This window comes from Oncorhynchus kisutch, linkage group LG13 (genome assembly GCF_002021735.2).
Source record: "Oncorhynchus kisutch isolate 150728-3 linkage group LG13, Okis_V2, whole genome shotgun sequence".
In the NCBI taxonomy this organism is placed as follows: domain Eukaryota; kingdom Metazoa; phylum Chordata; class Actinopteri; order Salmoniformes; family Salmonidae; genus Oncorhynchus; species Oncorhynchus kisutch.
Window position 1 is genome coordinate 49674332 of NC_034186.2, and position 19937 is coordinate 49694268.

General features: G+C 40.5%; 1 protein-coding gene across 3 annotated transcripts in view; it reads left to right on the forward strand.

Moving 5' to 3' along the window:
* Positions 1 to 8958: 8958 nt before the first annotated feature.
* Positions 8959 to 19937, forward strand: part of LOC109902237 (phosphatase and actin regulator 4B) — a 67169-nt gene continuing 56190 nt past the window's right edge. The window contains exon 1 of one of the 3 annotated variants that reach the window (XM_031786477.1): positions 8959 to 9058. The gene's annotated coding sequence lies outside the window, so the exon portion shown is untranslated. Of the gene's footprint in view, positions 9059 to 11515; positions 11653 to 19937 lie in introns of those variants that run through there. The other 2 variants (XM_031786480.1, XM_031786475.1) reach the window with 2 other exon arrangements.

Sequence of the window (19937 nt, forward strand, 5' to 3'; positions counted from 1 at the left end):
CACCTAATAAGCAATGACTGAGCACTTTGAATTTACGGAATCATATAAATCACTCCACATCATACTGTATGTATTGTTAATTTATGAGGTATGTGTGGAAAAGTAAAAGGTAACTTTAGAGTTGTGTGAAGAGTGATCTTTATTATCAGAACTCCCTGCACTGCATGCAGGAATAGGTGAGATTACATAGTTTAGAAATGGCCTATTCAATGTACAGTATATGACTGTTCATTTGGCAGGGGTGTAGAACAACATTTTGAACTAACACCACAAGCCACTGAATCTCACCAGAATGTGAAACGTTGAAAGGATACTATAGAAATTAGCTTATGATGTAACATGTCTGTAGTGAGGAAGAAAATGCTGTAATATTGAATTGTTACGTAAATATGGTATATTTTAGCTCTCCAATAGACCTATACATTAGGATTCTCCATTCACTTTACTAGGAAGCAAACTAATAACAATAACTGTTTTGAAAAATACCCTCACATGCTGATACAGTGCCTTGCGAAAGTATTCGGCCCCCTTGAACTTTGCGACCTTTTGCCACATTTCAGGCTTCAAACATAAAGATATAAAACTTTATATCTTTATGTTTGAAGCCTGAAATGTGGCAAAAGGTCGCAAAGTTCAAGGGGGCCGAATACTTTCGCAAGGCACTGTATATGCCACATGGAGCAAATGATCGAGAAATGTGATTTTTCTGTTTGTGTATAGTATTTTCAACTTCTCCCAGTCTCTCAAGCCAATGCAAACACTGCTCTTAGTTCAAACGGAGACCCAAGGTAGATAAATGTCCAAGGAATTCAAAACCTCAAATTTATAAAAAAAAAAAAAAAAAGGATTTTCCCTTCAAAAGCAGGTCAGTTTCTGTTGTCATAAGGATTTCTTGGCACATTTCCTATGACCAAATGTGTCATTGCGGTAGTGTCCTGCACCCCCCATTCTTAGTTACCATGACCCCTCGCTGACCTGTAGGACATAGGCCTATTGCTGAGACGATGAGTAACACTGGGAATCGTCTTACTGGGGTTTTTAATGAAATGACGTTCAAGTAATCTATCTCCCCTTTGGCAGTGTGATGCAATCAGCCCCATTCCTGTCATACTTGTTGTCATACATCTACTGCAGAGTATCCCTGTGTCCAGGCTCTCCAGACAGGCCCCAACATAGTCTTCCTTCCATCAAGAGCAGGGCCGGGTGCCATTTCCTCATGTCACCACAACGACAATAGATCAGAGGGCAACAAGATCACACCATGTCCCATAATATACTCTTATACTGTACATTGGTGTAAATATTTCTCACTCAGTTCTGCAACTGAAATCTATCCTCTGCCAAAACCCTGCTCCATTTAAAGTAACCTGCTATACTCAAACATGTTCTACTGCAACAAGGGTCACAAAACTCAGATCATTTTCATTCCTGTAATTCTGAAAGTGACACAGGAAGTGTCTAAAATGTACCCTAGATATTTGATTACCAGTGTTACTCATCGGCTGGGTAAACCTTCCGGTTTGCTCTGTAATGGTGTTGGATTATGAGAATATGAAATATACTTATTCATGTCACTGAGGGAGAGAGGGAACTGTATAACGTTTACAGTCTGTCCAGATATGTTATTGTTAGCCATCGGGGATCCTATGGAAGGAGAAAAGACATAGTCTGGTACGAGTCAACATGACAGCCGTGAGTTGGGAAGGAGTGAGCACTTCGGGGCAGAGGTCAGGTCGGATGAAGTGAGGAAGAACAGATAACACTTAGGTTCTGTCTAGCAACAGAGATGCATTGGCTGTTCAGATGTGTAGGAGGAGACTCAGAGTAGGAGAAGGGTTAAATATCAGTGCTTGTGTGAATATGTATTTTGTCTTATGCAGCTGTATCGATTCAATTGGTGAATAAACTTGGTTTGTGCTTTATTAAGCGTCCGTGAGTTTTAATAGGTTAATTAGAACCTAACAATGGTCATATTGGTTCTACACAGAAAAACAGGATGCTTTCTCCCATTCCTTTTCATCCAAAGTTGAGGGAGAAATTACAGGAAGTAGCAGGCTAGTTGTTGGTCAATGAGAGGAAGTGATATGAAGTAGCGGAGGGTTGATAATGAGGTGAGTAATGTTTTCTCCCCGTTTGGCTGTTGCCAAGGTGCACTTTTGTCATACCCCAATACGATCTGTAAGCAAAAGTACCCAACAATATTTATATATGAAAACAGCATGCCACTCAATGGTTTATGTTAACCCACTTCTACATTCTATTCATTAGTAACAATGAACAGCTATACTGTGACCTTGTGAAGTGATTTCCTATGAGAACCTGCATCGTGGATTTTAAATCAGCTGGCAGCAGAATCTTGCATCTGTCTGTGCCTCTACTGGGCTGGCTAAACTTTATCCATGGTGCTGTAAGTCTCTAAAGGACCTACTGTATAAGCCAGGCTTCAAACTACAGACACTCACATCACTTTCATCCTTCCTGTGTTCAGTTAGCCTAAACTGACAAGAGGAGATAATGCATTGATTGAAGACTATTCTAAGATATTGCGTTCTGAGAGAAGTAAATTACTAGCTTACCTCAAAAGTTACTGAGCTGACATTATTTCCAACATTTTGGTTTGAGGAGATATGTTGGTATAGTTGGTTCATGCTCTTTTGTTCACTTGATTTATTATTGCCACTAATATCAATGTGTCACTCTTACATTCTACAACCTAATGTACCATCAAACCTAATGTTCAAGGAATTAATCAAAAAATTTATTATAATGTACTTGTTCAAGTATGTACAAGAAATAAGGGTACATTATCACGTAAGTCATCCACTCTAGTATGTCAGTACATTAGTAAATTCATGAATTCTGTGAATATGTAACTAGCGGGGTACGAAAATCAAATGCAGCCTTGTTAAGGCTTGCAGTCGCTTACAACTACAGTGCATTAATAAATCAAGTGAAGCGTATGCAGTTTGTTCATTCTTCACAACTAATTTGATATTAGAGCCAAAATGATTGGCAGTGGGTCAGGAGGGCACACACACAGGCTTAGAAAGTCTGTATAGTTCTGTAACTGATGATATAACAATTTGTCAGCATTCCAATTCCAAGCATTCCAATGAAATAATGTCAGATAGATGATCGTGTCAGATTGTCCTTTTCAAAGAGGTCTTTCATATCGGTTAGGAAATAAGGAGAAAATGTAAGATAATGTTTCATCATAACGTAGTCAGTCATCTCTTTCAGAATGAGATTCTGAAAGAAATTGTGGCATGAAGGTTCATCATGGGAAAATGATGAATGTTTCATGACTGCATTGATGAGATAGAAAACAGTGACTATTGGTAATCATTTTAGATCCTCCAATGTAATCTGGTTTCAAAGCTTGGATAAGGGAGCCTGCAGTAAAACAGCTTGTATACTGTTACATGCCAGCATACATACAATATATGGACACACTAGTTTGCCTGACTCTGTGAGACTAGTATACAATACACTCAGTATAGAGTGTACAGTTGGCTCTCCACCTCCTATCCAACCCCAGACAACCTCTGTAACTCTTTGCCTTTTACATGGTGGTCTCCAAAACAGGAAGGGCTGTTTCCTCAACAACCCAAACAAACAAAGTTACTTTTGCCCCCGTTCTACTCCCCCGGATAAATGCCTCGCACTCTTATTGTCCCCGATTTGGCTGCTTTGCAAAGCGACCCCAATAACCCCGTAGAAAATCTTCTGTACACTTGCACTTGTTGTCCCTGTGACTGGGTTGACGTTGGCTGAATTACAGTAGGTCAGTCATCAGTGCAGAGTATTTAGAAAGGCGGTATCCAGTTGCTATGTCTTTCAGATGACTGTGTGATCTCGCTCTCTGTAACCAATGTGAGTAAGACTGAGAGAAGGCTTATAAAATTACAATACAAATTCAAACCAGTTTAATTAAGGCCCTTAACCCCCTACTGTATAATTTCAGTGTTTGACCTGATGGGGCATGGATAGGTGTCGCAATATGGTGATGACTCCACCCTGCTGTGTAATGGGCTCTCGGACACTTCTGCCATATTACTTACACAAATCTAGAACCTCCAGATATGCAAACACTAACTAGAAACCGATGTCCAATTCCAAACCAACCCTGCTCTAAAGTTTGATTTGTAATTGGGCACAAAATATTAATTGCCAGGGAGAAGGGGTTTTAAAGACAAGTAAGGAAATGAACAGTCAATTTCAGTCAATATTTTATTACTTGCAATGAACATTCACAGCCAATTCATTCAAATATTCACCAGAAAGCAAACTCAGAAAAAAAATATACAAATATTTACATGCTTGAAAACGTTACTTACAATACAAGACAGTTACCTGTGCTATATACGGTTGAAATCGGAAGTTTACATACACTTAGGTTGGTATAACGATTCTCGTTGGTGGAAGGAGAGGATGACCAAAATGCAGCGTCGTAAGTGTTCGTCATATTTTAATTGAAAAACTGAACACTACACAAAATAACAACGAAGAGAAACCAAAACAGTTCGGCCAGGTGAACAGACACTAAACAGAAATTAAACACCCACAACCAAAATGGGGAAAACAGGCTACCTAAGTATGATTCTCAATCAGAGACGAACGACACCTGCCTCTGATTGAGAACCATAATAGGCCAAACACATAGAAATATAACAACATATAAAAAGGAACATAGACTACCCACCCCAACTCACACCCTGACCAACCTAACACAAAGACATAAAAAAGGAACTAAGGTCAGAACGTGACAGTTGGAGTCATTAAAACTCGTTTTTCAACCACTCCACAAATTTCTTGTTAACAAACTATAGTTTTGACAAGTCGGTTAGGACATCTACTTTGTGCATGACACAAGTAATTTTTCCAACAATTGTTTACAGACAGATAATTTCACTTATAATTCACTGTATCACAATTCCAGTGGGTCATAAGTTTACATACATGTTGACTGTGCCTCTAAACAGCTTGGAAAATTCCAGAAAATTATGTCATGGCCTTAGAAGCTTCTGATAGGCTAATTGACATAATTTGAGTCAAATACCTGTGAATGTATTTCAAGGCCTACCTTAAAGTTCAGTGCATCTTTGCTTGACATCATAGGAAATCAGCAAAGACCTCAGAAAAAAATTGTAGACCTCCACAAGTCTGGTTCATCTTTAGAAGCAATTACCAAACGCCTGAAGGTACCACGTTCATCTGTACAAACAATAGTATGCAAGTATAAACACCACGCAGCCGTCATACTGCTCAGGAAGGAGACGCATTCTGTCTCCTAGAGATGAACGTACTTTGGTGCGAAAAGTGCAAATCAATCCCAGAACAACAGCAAAGGACCTTGTGAAGATGCTGGAGGAAACAGGTACAAAAGTATCTATATCCACAGTAAAACGAGTCCTATATCGACATAACCTGAAAGGCCGCTCAGCAAGGAAGAAGCCAATGCTCCAAAACCTCCATAAAAAAGCCAGACTACGGTTTGCAACTGCACATGGGGACAAAGATAGTACTTTTGGAGAAATGTCCTCTGGTCTGATGAAACAAAAATAGAACTGTTTGGCCATAATGACCATCATTATGTTTGGAGGAAAAAGGATTGGAGTGGCCATCACAAAGCCCTGACCTCAATCCTATCGAAAATTTGTGGGCAGAACTGAAAAAGCGTGTGCGAGCAAGAAGAATTACAAACCTGACTAAGTTACACCAGCTCTGTCAGGAGGAATCGGCCAAAATTCACCCAACTTATTGTGGGAAGCTTGTGGAAGGCCACCCGAAACGTTTGACCCAAGTTTAAATGGTTTAAGGCAATGCTACCAAATACTAATTGAGTGTATGTAAACTTCTGACCCACTGGGAATGTGATGAAAGAAATGAAAGCTGAAATAAATAATTCTGTCTACAATTATTCTTACATTTCACATTCTTAAAATAAAGTGGTGATCCTAATTGACTTAAGACAGGGAATTTTTACTCTGATTAAATGGCAGGACTTGTGAGAAACTGAGTTTAAATGTAATTGGCTAAGGTGTATGTAAACATCTGACTTCAAGTGTACTTGCCAACCAATTAACCAACTTTCACACTGCCAATGTCTGCAAGAAAACTCATATTTAAACAAATGAAAAACATTTATTACAACATGATTAAAGTTATTTACAATAACATGCAAATGACAAGGCATGTAATGTTGTAAAATACCTCTCACCTTGAGACGGGGAGCCGGCCAAGGAGTGACAACAAGAGTGGGGAAAACAGACAAAACAGATTACGGACAACGGACACCATGGATAGACAAATTCACGGACATTGATGACATGAGACAAAGAAGACACATGAAAATGCTTGCTCCTGCACCAGCATAGGCGGTAGATTGATGCAGCACCCCTGATAAATCCCAATTAAAAAATTATTCATATTTAAAATAAATGTCCATCAAATTAGTGAGCTCGGGATTTATTACGCCTGTATGAGCAGAGAAAAATACTCCTCAGCAGAGCAGGGAGTAAAATACCCCCATGGATTTCTGATGGTATCGTGCCATAGAGGGTTCCTCACCTCTGCAGAGGGTTAAACCTTTTCCAATAGCAAACAGCCCAAAATCTGTGCCTCCTTTCTGCTGCTTGACGGCCGGCAATGTGTACAGTACCAGTCAAAAGTTTGGACACACCTACTCATTCAAGGGTTTTTCTGTATTTTTACTATTTTCTACATTGTACAATAATAGTGAAAACATCAAAACTATGAAAAAACACATCATGTAGTAACCCAAAAAATGTTTTACAAATCAAAATATATTTTAGATTCTTCAGAGTTGCCACCCTTTGCCTTGATGACAGCTTTGCAAACTCTTGACATTCTCTCAACCAGCTTCACCTGGAATGTTTAAGAGTCTTGAAGGAGTTCCCACATATGCTGAGCACTTGTTGGCTGCTTATCTTTCACTCTCCGGTCCAACTCATCCACAACCAGCTCAATTGGGGTGAGGTCGGGTGATTGTGGATGCCAGGTCATCTGATGCAGAACTCCATCACTCTCCTTCTTGGTCAAATAGCCCTTACACAGCCTGAAGGTCATTGTCCTGTTGAAAAACAAATGATAGTCCCACTAAGCGCAAACCAGATGGGATGATGTATCACTGCAGAATGCTGTGGTAGCCATGCTGGTTAAGTGTGCCTTGAATTCTAAATAAATCACAGTGTCACCAGCAAAGCACCCTCACCCCTCCTCCTAAACGGTGGGAACCACACATGTGGAGATCCGTTCATCTACTCCGCATCTCTCAACGAACAGCAACCAAAAACCTAAAACTTGGACTCATCAGACCAAAGGACAGATTTCCACCGGTCTAATGTCAATTGCTCATGTTTCTCTGCCCAAGCAAGTCTCTTCTTATTATTGGTGTCCTTTAGTAGTGGTTTCTTTGCAGAAATCCGACTGTGAAGGCCTGATTCACACAGTCTCCTCTGAACAGTTGATGTTGAGATGTGTCTGTTACTGTCACGTCTGCTCCAGGGCCCCCTCCCTGGTGCTCATGGTCGCCAGGCTGCTTATCATTACGTACACCTGTCACCATCTTTACACGCGTCAGAGCTTCATTGGACTCACCTGGACTCCATCACGTTATTAATTACCTCCCCTATATCTGTCACTTCTTCAGTTTCTTTCCCGAGTCAGCATTATTAATGTCGTTGTGTCCCTTGTCCAGACGCAGTTCGTGGTTTGTTTACTGTCTGTTTATTCATTAAACATTCACTCCCTGTACTTGCTTCTCATCTCCCAGCGTCTGTCCTTACAGTTACTTGAACTCTGAAGCATTTATTTGGGCTGAAAATTAAGTTATCCTCTGCAGCAGAGGTAACTCTGGGTCTTTCTTTCCTGTAGCGGTCCTCATGAGGGCCAGTTTCATCATAGCACTTGACGGTTTTTGTGACTACACTTTAAGAAACTTTCCGAGGTTCTTAACTTTTTCCTTATTGACTGACCTTCATGTCTTAACCCTTTCACACGTACCACTCTACAGTGGTCCCTGAAGCGTACATCACACCCGTGTGGTTAGAACGCTTATTTAGAATGCTTACTTAGAACGGCAAGGTTCGAATGACGCAACAATCAGCATTTGAGCTGGCCACACTTTTTTCAGAAACTATTTACACAAACACAGTCCTTACAAAGTTATGTCCAGAATTGAGCAGTTTATTTTTGGATGCAGTGTTCAGATATTCACATAAGTATCTATTGCATAACACAATCATCCAAACCGTAAAAATGTAGGCTACATTTGTCATAGTGCTAACTGAACACAGGCGGTCATATTTGCTAACTCTTGGCTGACATACACTACAATATGAATGAGCTAATAGCAATTACTATGTATAATTAATCACATCACGGGTGAGCTCACCATTGATCGAAATAAATGAGTAAAACACTATCTAGAAAACGAAAGTAATCCGACGATGATTAGTTTCAGTGCGCAAGACAAGTTTGGTCTGTTTATAGTATGCATGTTGAAGGGGTCGTTCATATCCCATCGTTCATATCCCACCATTCACTTCCTGAAGTTCTCAAAAAATGAGTGAACCCTTACTCACCTCATTTTGTTATAGCATCTTTGGTCCCGACAGATGATTACGTGAAACCCAGAATGCATTGTATGTCAACAAACATGGCTCCACACATAGCTGGAATTAGCTTAGCTCATCATAATCAGTACAACCTTCAAAAACGTATTTTAAACATACTATTTGCCCATTACAATCTATGCAAGAATCGTACTGAATGATTTATCACTGGTAATTGAAAAACGCTAATAAAACAGTAAATATATCAATAATTACCACACAAAACATTTTCTGAGTGATTTATTGATACAAATGGCGCGTACAGGCAGTCAATCACGTAACCTCTCACTCCCACTCTCAACCATTCAGTGTTGTTTATGTGTGTGGCTAGTGAGCTAAGTTGTAGCATTAGCAATGTCTTTCAAAAAGGAGTCAACTTCTGGAGATTTAAAAAAAAATCGAACATTGAGTCTGAAAGTCAGGTCGGTATTCGGGCACGATTACTACAAGTTTACAGTAGATAGATGGCTAGACTAACTTATCTATCAAAACATTGTTAGCTGGCATGGCTAATTGAGTGACTGTCAGTGATTAACATAACAAGAGAAATACTGCTGATGCACATCCACATTTTGAAATTGCACCTACTATTCTATATATAAAGAATAAGTTGAGACTCTGACTGAGTTCCTAAAAAAAATTACAATTGTTTTTGGGTCGGGGGACCCCTAGAGCGCTTCTAGGCCACCGCTTATGCTGCTTATACCTGGAGCCAGCCCTGGTTGTCCTGCTATCCAGCTGCAGCCAGTGATTAAATCTCTGCAGCTGGCCTGGTCCCCGAACATAGACATTCCTGCCTAGATTATGACCTAATCCATTCTACCCGCTGCATACTATTATTGGTGCAAGTATGTAGGAGGACCACTGGAAGAAATAATGTCTCATAACATGCAAAGGCAACCTGATACAGCACAAGAACACCTGAAACAACCTATCACAACACATATCTGTCTCTTGCCTTCACTATGTTCTGATGTTTTTCTAACACCAGGGAACCAGATCATGTTTTGTTATGTTGGACAAAACATCTGGCTGCAGTGTTCCATCAACACCTCAGACAGAGTTCTGAAGAAATAAGAAATACAGTAGTGAGCCTAACTCTGCTATACTGTACCTTAATGTTGCTGTTGTTGTTGTTAGGTAGAAAGAGGCGTGGGAATGTTATCAGAGCAAAGGGCACATGCTCATATCTAAGGAGGTGTAATACTGTCCAATGCCTGATTACTCAATCTAAGAACAACCATCAAGCTGGAATCAGATTAACAGACTTAAAAATGCTTCTTCCTTGAGAAAGTTACATGGAAAAGTTGTTGACACATGATTGGGCAATGATTTAGTCAAGTGCATAACGGGTTTCAAAATACAAGAATATGTATTCAAAAAACATCCTCCATTTAGTTCTAGCTGTGGGGAACCTTTTAGAGAGTACCAACGGAGTAGTACATTTGATCAGATGTGCATGTTGTAAAGGTTAAAATATTTGTTTTCAGTAGTCATCATTGCATTCCTTTGTTAAACAAAAATCAATCATTTATTTTTAACCAAAGGAAAAACATGTCCACGTATGATCTGTTTTCAATTCAGTGTCCGACCATAAACCTTCCAATAAGACACATGGCATTTAGGCAAAAAATATATATACAATAAATTGTGATTATGGAAAATTATGAGTTCTGTTATACCAAAAGATATTCCCTCTGAAATCTATTATGGCCAATAAAAACACTAGTGTATTTGTTCTGCCGCAGTTTCCAGCTGATCCAACACTTTGTTTCATACTCTGTTAGTCCTTCCTGCCTTGCCTTCCCTTCACATCACATGCCACAAGATCATTCCTAGAGTATGACTACAACATCAAGAAAATAAGCAGCATGTTCAGGAGGCAGTAAACGATTTACTACAATTCAGCCACTAGATGAGGCTGTATGTCCAATGTAAATGGAAGTTGAAGCTTGCAGAGAGTTTACAGACTTTAGCTATTCTGTAGCCTACTTGGTCTGATTCAATCCAATGTACCTTCAATCTAAAAATTCCCTTCAATATGATAAGCTGACTTAATATATATTTGTTCTATTCATGGCAACAGTTAGGCTATTACAGTTGATATGACCATTCTGTATATTTGTTACATATAAAACAAGAATACAATTGTTCGACATAAAGTAAGACTTATGCCTAAACCTGCACATTCTTAGAAAAAGGGTTCAAAGCAGGTTCTGCAGTTGTCCCTGTAGGAGAATCCTTTTTTTGGTTCAAGGTAGAACACGTTTAGTTCATAAAACGGTTCTACCTGATACCAAAAAGGGTTCTACCTAGCCCAAAAGGGGTTCTATCTGGAACCAAAAAAGTGTTATCCTACATGGACAGTCGTAGAACATCTTATGGTTCTAGTTAACCCCCTTTTTCCCCCCATAAGAGTGTAGTACATCGAGAGCTTTGTCTTTTGCTAAAATGATTTCAAGCTTGACTCAATCAAAAGATCTTAAAACACATTTATCTTTAGAGTTGTCTATGCTCCAGTTGTGCTTAAGTTGCTCTGAAAGCTTATGAGACCAGCATATCTTGGGTCTTTTGTGATGATAAAAATATGAAAGTATTGAATTAAACATCACTGACATTGAAACATAGAATACTGTCTTGTAACATTCAGCTGCAATGCATTATTTCATTGAGGAACATCATGATGATTTTAGATTACGAAAACAGTTATAACAGTGCGCTTGGACTGTTTTCCTTACAATGCTTGCTGGGTATTGAAGTCTTTCTAATCGGAGGAAGATTCTATTTGCGACTACCATCCATAGTAGGCCAATTGAGATACCCTGCCTGCGGTTTTACACAAGAACTACTATTACCAAAATGCCCTCCGGGTTGTTTCCGGTCATTCCGGTAAAGAAAGTTTCGATGGGAGCCTGGGAAAAAGTGATGAGGAAATGGCTGAGTAACCTAGCTATATTAAATCGATTGTAACCGATTTCCAAACAAGAGGAGGGCAATTCATGAGTCAGGAGAGAAGGTATGAAGCAACATGGTAGAGTAAACAGAGATGGAATAATTTCCTGCAAAACACAATGAACGTGGTTTTAACTTGGCAATCACTAAGACACTGCCATTGAAAATATAGATTTTTAACAACTTTTTTCCAAATGTAATTTTTTATTAGTTTTCGTACATATTTATTTTGTTTTTACCGCTTAAATCAGTGACGGTGTATTGTCCACCTTGATCTCCATTGATGCTCTGTTGGCGTTCAAGCACAATGGATGCGAGTGATGATGCTCTCTAGATGTTATCAGTGGAATGGAGTGGTGATGTTACACTGGGTAGCAATTAGCAAACCTCTTTTTCCTACAAAGAGGTGAGCTACAGGCTGCGGTTTGATTTTTAGATATGTGATGACTATCCTTCATCCCTGTGGGTTGACTACAACTGCGTAGTCTATTCAATTCGTTTTTGGCAATAATATGATAGGCTACAGTTGACGGAATAGCTAGTTGCTAAGTAGGCTACTTAATAGTTTGAAAACAGCCGCTATAGCTGTCTATGCGGTTGGTTTCCTGAAGGTCCAACATTTGTTAGATTTGCCCACTGTTCAGCCATAACCAACAGTTAGAAATGTTGCTGCGGCTTTCTTTGATATGCACAATAGGCTAAACCGAGTCTACGAATAGACTATGCATTTTATTGAACACCCATTTCATTGTTTACCTGTTCCGTTATTCGCGGGAGAATGTGCTCTGCATAGTTGCCTTTACATGTTGCGCTGCAGCAAACCGCCAATCTTTCATGCATTATAACCAACAGTGTTAACGTTGCTTCAATGTTGCATTGTAACAATTCCACCCAACCGCAACAATGAGTACGTTTACATGCACACAATAATGCGATTATTGTGGATGATCAGATTCATGTAATATAGTTCGATTAAAACGTTTACATGCTTTGCAAGAATAACGATTTTCCTAATCCTGTTTACATGGACGCATCTGAAATCAGTCTACCAGACGGCACTAATACATGCAGAAAATCGCCAATCGAAATAAACGATCTACCACATCGAACATATTATTTTTGGGGAGCATATTTGATTCTGATTTTAGACATAAAGTTTGTATGCGAAAACTACTTCTAAAACGCATACATTCAGTTATTCAGAACTCACTACACTCGTGCCAAACATGCTGATGCTAGCACATGCGCAGATCAAATAGACCACTGGAACGCCAATTAAGGCGTTTAAGTGTCCTAATTCGAAATATTTCTCAGAAAACCAGGTGTTTTAATCGACGTATGTTTACACCGATTTTGACTTTACACAGTTTAAGATAAACATGTGTTTACATGACTATTGCATAATCTGCCTATTTCTATAATCATTAGGGTACTAAGGCGGCAGGTAGCCTAGTCGTTAGGGTGTCGGGCCAGTAACCAAAAGGTTGCTAGATCGAATCCCCAAGTTAAAACTATCGTTCTTCCCCTAAATAAGGCAGTTTACCCACTGTTCCTAGGCGTCAATGTAAATAAGAGTTTGTTGTTAATTGACTTGCCTAGTTAAATAAAATAAATACTATGTTTGGAAATGTACTGCATGTTACATTGCCATCCGTTCTTAATGCCACGTGTTCATTGAAATACAAGCTCTACTGGCGAGATAGCCAAAGCATAGACACATTCTCTATTTTTGGTGTTGTTTTCAAGAGATACACAAGCGAAGCATGCTCGTATATTATTATTATAATTATATATATATATATATATATGTTATAATAATGTTTGTAGACAAAATATGTGTCTAAACAGAGCAGGATAAACTAATGGGTCATTGTCGATTTGGTTTTGCGAATCGAGAGAGGAATATTAAGCATTCCTGTGACCTTAAGTTAGCTTGCATTGACTTGTTTATGCATGATTTATGTCTCTGTGCTAGAGCGAATATGGAGACATGATAGCCGAATATGGATACTACTTGTTCCTGCATCATCATGGCTAAGCTGTAGGATAGCTTATGCTAGCGCTTGCTTACGCGTAGATCACACCAACAGTGTTATTGCGCAAAATGGTATGCAGCATCGTCTGAATATGTGTGCAACAAAAGTTCAACATTCACCTTCTGGGGCAGACGGGTTCAGGGTCATGAAATATTGTGTGAATGAAGAGCGGGCGGGTTGAATAAAGAAAACAATACCTTAAATTCATAAATGTATAATTCTTGTGCAATTTATATTTATAGGCTACATTGAGGTTTTCCTTTCATTATTTTAGGCTAGATATTTGTTATGTGTGCTTAAACCTAAACTGTAGTGCCTAACCAGTGGTGGGAAAAGTACTCAATTGTCATACTTGAGTAAAAGTAAAGATACCTTAATAGAAAATGACTGATTGAGGTGCGTTTTCCGAGTCATATCTCGCGCCAGCTCCGCAGTGTCTTAATCTACATAGGAGGTCTCAGACCCAAGTGCAGCAGTAAGCAAGCGGATCTGCTGGCTAAGTCTATTCCTGAATACCATGGGGTGTTCCACAAAATACTGATGAGAATAGATTGTTATGGTACAAAAACTGAATGGGACATTTGATGGAGGATACATTTTCATGGAATGTTTATGTATGAATATTTAAATTGTCATATTTGTATTCCCTTAACTAAAGGGGATTTGATGTTTTCAAGGTCATGATAAAGTAGAGTACATTGGCACATTGTGGTTGAGCAGAGCAGTCTGTGTGAGGTAGGTGCCAGTGTTTTTGTAGTTAGGCTATGTTGAATGGAGTTACTTGCGGTTCTCTTAATGCTGGACAGTCAGTATGCAGTAATAACAAAGAAACCACGAACTCCGTGGTAATACAGTAGCAAAACACTGCTGATTGTGTTGCCAATGTAGTCCTGTCTTACAGAGACTACTGCAAACAGGATAGTGCAGAGGTGTTGGATGCATAGTGTATCATTATATCAAATCAAATGAAATATTCTGTTGCATGCGCCGAATACAACTGGTGCACAGTTAAACAAAAATGAAAAAATAGTAACACAAGGAATACAGAATGTGATACACAGTGTATGTTTACAGGGTGTTGAACTGTTAAATCATTTCTGTAACAGAACTATAATATAAAAGCAACATGGAACAATTTCAAAGATTTTTACTGAGTTACAGTTCACATAAGGAAATCAGTCACTTTAAATAAATACATTAGGCCTTAATAAACACAGCAAAAAAAGAAATGTCCCTTTTTCAGACCCTGTCTTTCAAAGATAATTTGTAAAAATCCATATAATTTCACAGATCTTCATTGTAAAGGGTTTGAACACTGTTTCCCATGCTTGTTCAATGAACCATAAACAATTCATGAACATGCACCTGTGGAACGGTCGTTAAGACACTAACAGCTTACAGACGGTAGGCAATTAAGGTCAGTTATGAAAACGTAGGACACAAAAGAGGCCTTTCTGTGAGACGCTTAAGACAGCTCTACAGGGGGACAGGACGGACAGCTGATCATCCTCGCAGTGGCAGACCACATGTAACAACACCTGCACAGGATCGGTACATCCGAACATCACACCTGCGGGACAGGAACAGGATGGCAACAACCACTGCCCGAGTCACACCAGGAACGCACAATCCCTCCATGTCCTCAATAGGCTGAGAAAGGCTGGATTGAGGGCTTGTAGGCCCGTTGTAAGGCAGGTCCCTACCAGACATCACCGGCAACAACGTTGCCTATGGGCACAAACCCACCGTCGCTGGACCAGACAGGACTGGCCAAAAGTGCTCTTCACTGATGAGTCGCGGTTTTGTCTCACCAGGGGTGATGGTCGGATTCGCGTTTATCGTCAAAGGAATGAGCGTTACCCCGAGGGCTGTACGCTGGAGCGGGATCGAGGTGGAGGGTCCGTCATGGTCTGGGCCGGTGTGTCACAGCATCATCGGACTGAGCTTGTTGTCATTGCATGCAATCTCAACGCTGTGCGTTACAGGGAAGACATCCTCCCTCATGTGGTACCCTACCTGCAGGCTCATTCTGACATGACCCTCCAGCATGACAATGCCACGAGCCATACTGCTCATTCTGTGCGTGATGTCCTTGCAAGACAGAAATGTCAGTGTTCTGCCATGGCCAGTGAAGAGCCCGGATCTCAATTCCATTGAGCACATGTGGAACCTGTTGGATCGGAGGGTGACATTCGGGGGGAATGTCCGGGAACTTGCAGGTGCCTTGGTGGAAGAGTGGGGTAACATCTCACAGCAAGAACTGGCAAATCTGGTGCAGTCCATGAGGAGGAGATGCACTACGGTACTTAATGCATCTATCTGGTGGCCACACCAGATACTGACTGTTACTTTTGATTTTGACCCCCCCCTTTGTTCAGGGACACATTATTCCATTTCTGTTTGTCACATGTGTGTGGAACATGTTCAGTTTGTCTGTTGTTGAATCTTGTTATGTTCATACAAATATTTACGCATGTTAAGTTTGAAAATGAACACAGTTGACTGTGTGAGGATGTTTCTTTTTTTTGCTGAGTTTGTATGGATTTCACATGACTAGGAATTCAGATATGCATCTCTTGGTCCCAGATACCTTAAAAGAAAAAGTAGGGGCGTGTATCGGAAAACCAGTCAGTATCTGGTGGGACCACCATTTTCCTCTACATCTCACTTGCATAGAGTTTCTCAAGCTGTTGATTGTGGCCTGTGGAATGTTGTCCCACTCTTCGTCAATGGCTGTACGAAGTTGCTGGATATTGGCGGAAATTGGAACGCGCTTTCATACAGGTCGATCAAGAGCATCCCAAACATGCTTAATGGGTGACATGTCTGGTGAGTATGCAGGCCATGGAAGAACTGGGACTGTTTCAGCTTCCAGGAATTGTGTACAGATCCTTGCGACATGGGGCCTTGCGTTATCATGCTGAAACATGAGGTGCTGGCGGCGGATGAATGGCACAACAATGGGCCTCAGTATCTCATCACGGAATCTCTGTGCATTCAAATTGCCATCAATAAAATGTAATTGTGTTCGTTGTCCATAGTTTATGCCTGCCCATACCATTACAATGCAAAAAATGCAGTCAGATCAAGATCCTGGTGAGGACAATGAGCACACAGATGACAGTTTGTGCAGAAATTATTCGATTGTGCAAACTCAGTTTCATCAGCTGTCTGGGTGGCTGGTCTAAGATGATCCTGCAGGAGAAGAAGCTGGATGTGGAGATCCTGGGCTGGCATGGTTACACGTGGTCTGCGGTTGTGAGGCTGGTTGGACGTACTGCCAAATTCTCTAAAATGATGTTGGCTGCGGCATATGGTAGAGAAATTAACATTAAATTCTTTGGCAACCGCTCTGGTGGACATTCCTGCAGTCAGCATGCCAATTGCACGCTCCTTCTAATCATGAGACATCTGTGGCTTTATGTTGTACACATTTTAGTGTCCTTTTATTGTCCCCAGCACAAGGTGCACCTGTGTAATGATCATGCTGTTCAATCAGCCTCTTGATTTGCCAAACCTTTCAGGTGGATGTATTATCTTGGCAAATGAGAAATGCTGATTAACAGGAATGTTAAGAGAAATAAGCTTTTTGTGCGTATGGACAATTTCTGTGATCTTTTATTTCAGCTCATGAAACATGGGACCAACACTTTATATGTTGCGTTTTATATTTTTGTTCAGTATATTTCCCTCTTCGGTGCACATGATTTAATCCTTTTTCATCTTATCTATTTTTTAATCTATTTTTTTTAGTCCAATTGGTAGTTAGTCTTGTCCCATTGCCACGACTCCCGTATGGACTCGGGGGAGTGACAGCGCCACTCAGGAGGCCCTTTTTCATATTTTCTACACCTGTTACTAGGTTACTAGTGGGTTCGTTCCTGTGTGTCTGTACTGTCTGTTTTGGCCACCTCCAATACCTGCCCCATAAAACTGGATCTCATTATCTGATGCTGACTATTTGTGGCCTGAGAGGTCTTGAAGTTCATTTGCCTGTCAGAGAAAACGCTGTCTCAGTGCTCTTGGAGTGCTCGCCGCATCCTATTGGAATGCAATGTAATGGGTAATGGGCCATTATAAGCTGAGCAGGATGCTTAACCCATCAGCTGGGCATGATTCAGTTACACCAAAGAGGAGACGGGTCTCTGACAAGCCACTTCAATAGCTCTCAGCCAGGGTTTCCGTTAGGAAAATGTTGCGCCGGACAACATAACCGGGAAGATTTTAATATACCGGGCATTTTGAGAAATGTACCTGACCCATATGCACTGGGTGCATAACCCATCAGGGTGTCCACACATGTTTCACAGAATGACAGAAATCACATTTAGATTATGGTAATGCATCTTAACAGAACATGCAACTCATGTAATGAAGCAGCCAATAAAACGTCCTTTACAAAAATTGGCCACAATGCAATTAGCTGGAAAACCCAATTCTAAACGGCACACCAGGGAAAACCCCATTCTAAACAGCGCACCTGATAGCAGTTCCATGTGACACAGATGAAAATGTCTGTCAGAAACTTTGAAAGAGGGTGAATCTAAAGATACAACAACTCAAATGGGTTGCTAATATGAAAAGGATTGTGCCTTTAAATTGAAAACGAATAGAACTCGAGAGAAATGGCATAGTGGTTGGTCCAATGGGGAAGTAAATGGAAATACATTTGCCAAAATCAAATCATTTCTCCTGTCTATACAGGGGAGTGGCAAAAGGCATCGCTGATTTATTGAATTGCGGCTGTCAGTAAAAAGCATCTCCAATGTGTGAAGATAATGTGTCTTGATTATCATTTAAAATGTTGAGACAAGAAGGGTGTGGCGACGATATAGGCGTCTTTCCAGAATGGCTTAGCTGTATCCCGCCAATTCTACGCATTCATTGTTTTATTGATTCTCCATTTACATATGTATCGTTAATCCCTGTCATTTGGTTGCATTAATTTGGTTGTCACTCTATAGCTAAAGAAGAAGCAAAATGGAAGAGTGATTGGGGAGGTTGTACAGTGCATTCGGAAAGTATTCAGACCCTTTCCCTTTTTACATTCTTTTTTACGTGACAGCCTTATTTTAAAATAGATGAAATAATCATTTTTTCTCATCAGTCTACACACAATACCCCATAATGACAAAGCAAAAACATGTTTCCCGAAATCTTTGCAAATTTATAAACAAGTATTCATACCCTTTGCTATGAGACTTAAAATTGAGCTCAGATGCATCCTGTTTCCATTGATCACCCTTGAGATGCTTCTACAACTTTATTGTAGTACATCTGTGGTAAATTGAATTGATTGGACATGATTTGGATTGTCACCCACCTGTCTATACAAGGTCCCACAGTTGACAGTGCATGTCAGAGCAAAACCAAGCTATGACGTCGAAGGAATTGTCCATAGAGCTCAGAGACAGGATTGTGGCGAGGCACATATCTGGGGAAGGGTACCAAAACATTTCTGCAGCATTGAAGCTCCCCAATAAAACAGTGGCCTCCATTCTTAAATGGAAGAAGTTTGGAACCACCAACACTGTTCTTAGAGCTGGCTGCCCAGCCAAACTGAGCAACCGGGGGAGAAGGGCCTTGGTCAGGCAGGTGACCAAGAACCCAATGGTCACTCTGACAGAGCTCCAGAGTTCCTCTCTGGAGATGGGATAATCTTCCAGACGGAAGCCACTCCTCAGTAAAAGGCACATGACAGCTCGCTTGGAGTTTGCCAAAAGGCAACGAAAGGACTTTCAGACGTTGAGAAACAAGATTATCTGGTCTAATGAAACCAAGATTGAACTCTGAATGTTGAGCATCACGTCTGGAGTAAACCTTGCACCATCCCTACTGTGAAGCATCAAGCTGTGGGAATGTTTTTCAGCGGCAGGGACTGGGAGATTAGTCAGGATCGAGGGAAAGATTAACGGAGGAAAGTACAGTGATCCTTGATGAAAACCTGCTTGAGTGCTCAGGACCTAAAACTGGGGCGACAGTTCACCTTCCAACAGGAAAACATTCCTAACCACACAGCCAAGGCAACGCAGGAGTGGCTTCGGGACAAGTCTCTGGATGTCCTTGAATGGCCCAGCCTGAGCCCGGACTTGAACTCGATCAAACATCTCTGGAGAGAACTGAAAATGGCTGTGCAGTGACGCTCCCCATCCATCCTGGCAGAGCTTGAGAGGTTCTGCAGAGAAAAATGGGAGAAACTCCCCAAATACAGGTGTGCCAAGCTTGTAGCGTAATACCCAAGAAGACTCAAGGCTGTAATTGCTGCCAAAGGTGCTTCAACAAAGTACTGAATAAATGGTTTGAATACTTATGT